Source organism: Eptesicus fuscus, chromosome 23 (assembly GCF_027574615.1).
Source record: "Eptesicus fuscus isolate TK198812 chromosome 23, DD_ASM_mEF_20220401, whole genome shotgun sequence".
Classification (NCBI taxonomy): Eukaryota; Metazoa; Chordata; class Mammalia; order Chiroptera; family Vespertilionidae; genus Eptesicus; species Eptesicus fuscus.
This window is the reverse complement of record NC_072495.1, coordinates 24,377,981-24,380,816: the sequence shown is the minus strand read 5'-3', so window position 1 is coordinate 24,380,816 and position 2,836 is coordinate 24,377,981. Positions and strand designations below refer to the sequence as shown.

At 53.2% G+C, this 2,836-nt stretch overlaps 1 long non-coding RNA gene across 1 annotated transcript; it reads right to left on the bottom strand.

The window, feature by feature from the left end:
- Positions 1-976: 976 nt before the first annotated feature.
- LOC129148130 (uncharacterized) lies at positions 977-1,868 on the bottom strand. The gene is made up of 2 exons (XR_008555310.1): positions 1,639-1,868; positions 977-1,438 (listed from the first exon to the last, which is right to left on the bottom strand). It is a non-coding gene; the product is annotated as an uncharacterized LOC129148130 (long non-coding RNA).
- Between the last annotated feature and the right edge of the window lie 968 nt (positions 1,869-2,836).

Here is a 2,836-nt window from a genome sequence, read left to right as displayed (position 1 = left end):
CAGATGGGGCGGGTTTCGTCTTTCTCAGGGAAGCCGCCGCCGCCAGCTCCGCTCAAGACGTAATCAGTACCTTCGCCTCCCTGATCCATCTCCAACAAGTGGCTCCTGTTCCTGCACCAGGATATGCAAACAAGGGCGCCTCCTGGAAGGGAGGTGTCAGGGCCCCGGGTTTCATCAGCTGCCCACTCTCCCAGGAGAGCCGGTGGGACCTGTCAAGCCGGGAGCCAAGGCCCTCAGACAAGCCGACAAGCCGAACATTTCAAGGTCCATGGGGCCTTTCTCCTTTTTTTTTTTTTGAGTTTTCAGTTTGAGCGGGATACGTTTAAGAAATGCCAAGGAGGAAGCAATGCTGATTTATGGGTGCCACGCCAAGGGGGGTGCCACCGTGAAAGAACAATGTGAAACAGCAAAGGTCAGCTCCCTCCTTGTGCAAAGCGGGAGGAGGCGGAAGATGGGTGCAGGGAGCACAGCTGGGGTCTCAGGAGCCCGGGTTTGCAGCCCAGCCCCGGACTCCAAGGCAGAGTGACAATACTCATGACTCATGAAGGTCCCTTAAGGAGAGAGGAGAGCAGGGAAGGGAAGGGGTGACTGTGCAGAATTTAAAGCCAAACGAGCGCAGGGGCGGGGGGTGGGAGGGAGGGACCCCTCCCTCTTTCATATCCCTGACTCCATTGTTTTTGTTTGTTTGTTTTTAATATATTTTATTGATTTTTACAGAGAGGAAGGGAGAGGGATAGAGAGTTAGAAACATTAATCAGCTGCCTCCTGCACACCCCCAACCAGGGATGTGCCCGCAACCAAGGTACATGCCCTTGACCGGAATCGAACCTGGGACCCTCCAGTCTGCAGGCCGACACTCTATCCACTGAGCCAAACCGGCCAGGACCTGACTCCATGGTTTTAAAAAATCCTCACCCCAGGATATGTTTGTATTGATTTTTAGAGAGGAAGGGGGGAGAGAGAGAGAGAGAGAGAGAGAGAGAGAGAGAGAGAGAGAGAGAGAGAGAGAAACATTGATGTGAGAGAGAAACATCAATCGATTGCCTCCCATATGCACCCCCGACCAGGGATTGAACCTAAAATATAGGTCTGTGCTCTGCCCGGGAATCAAACCTGCAACCTTTTGTTGTACAGGACGATGCTCCAACCAACCGAGCCACCCAGCCAGGGCCTATTTATTTTTAAATAAAATGTGTTGATTAAAAATATTTTAAGGAAGTCTTGAAGGGGGACGGGGGGGAGGATGAGAGTGGGAAAGAGAGAAGGAGGGGTTCCAGGAGAGTGAAAATGAGAACACAGAGGTCCAGGAGGCTCTTCTTATCCACTTAGGCTTGGAAATAGTAGCAGGTGTTAAAGGTTGAACATATATTTGGTGTTCGTTTCAGGTCCTTTTTAGCACCAGATGAACTGAGATTCTACCTCCGGGGCCAGGTGGCATCTAGCAGGGAGAAGGGGCAAGGGGAAAAGAAAAGCTAAATCCTGTGCCAACTCCTACTTACCCTCCAAGGCCCACATGAACATCGCCTCCTCTATGAAGCCTCCCCTGATGGCCCTGGGGAGTCATTCCTGCGCCTGTGTCTGCACAGAACAGCCCCCTGGGTGGGTGTCGGAGACCGAGTGGCTGTGGGTTCCACTCACCTGCACACTGTTCCCAGGTGCCAAGCAGGCTCCCTGTGGGCAGGGAGGGCTCTCACGGCTCACGGGCAGGTTTGTTCCTGTTGCTATCATCCTCTTCTCGATATCGAGGCGGAACGTCCTAGAGTGAAGTCAGGGCGCGATGGGCCACCTTTGCTCCAGCGTCTGGAACTGAATGAAACAAGCTCCTTCCCGCGTGCCAGGCTCTCCGATAGGCCGCTTTCAAGCACATCCCTGCCTCTTCCAGTAACAACAAACAACAGCAGCAACAACAAAGGCAGCTCTGGAAGAGGTTCATGGGTTATTCCGGGTCATCCAGCAGAGCCAGGTGCTAACCCCCGTCAAGCTCAAATTCAGCGGTCGGTCCCCTACCTCTGAGCTCCCCAAGACGCTACAGGTCGCTCAGGAACAGACACGTGTTTTGGATGCCTAGCGTGGCTCCGAAGGCCTATAATAAAGGCTATAATGCTGAAGCTAGATACCGGAAAACACCACGAGTTCTTCAAATGGAAAATGAATGTGTTTTGTACAGAACAGTGGGGTCCCATTTTAAAAATGGCTGATACCAACTCCCCCCCCCCGCCCCCCCAGACCCACAGTCTCACTCATGTGCAGAGCAGCTCCCACAAGCCACCAACACCCACTTATGGTGTGATCCAAACTCCTCCGCCCCTGGAATCTCACAGTAGGGCAAGGTCTGTGTGCTCAGCAAATGTTTGCAGCCCTCTGCTGGGAAAGTTATCGCAGGCCATCGGAACGGGGCAGGTCTGGCCCACCCAGGGGTCAGCGTGTTCGTTTCAGGGTGGGGGAGGGAGCAACTCACCTGGTGTCCTCAGGGTGGGGGAGGGAGCAACTCACCTGGTGTCCATTGTTATAATATTTTTCCTGCTTCTTGGACACCACCCCTGCTGGTACTCAGTGATTACATTTTATACTTAGCCCTGGCCGATTTGGCTCAGTGGAGAGAGCGTCGGCCTCTGGACCAAAGGGTCCCGGGTTCAGTTCGGTCAAGGGCTCAGACCTCCCTTGTAGGCTCCTCCCGAGCCCTGGTCAGGGCTCATGCAGGAGGCAACCAGTCGATGTGTTTCTCTCACATCGATGTTTCTGTCTTTCCCTCTCTCTTCCACTCTCTGGAAAAATCAATGGGAAAAAATGCCCTCCGGCGAGGATTTTAAACAAAATTTTAGACTGAATTAGAGAT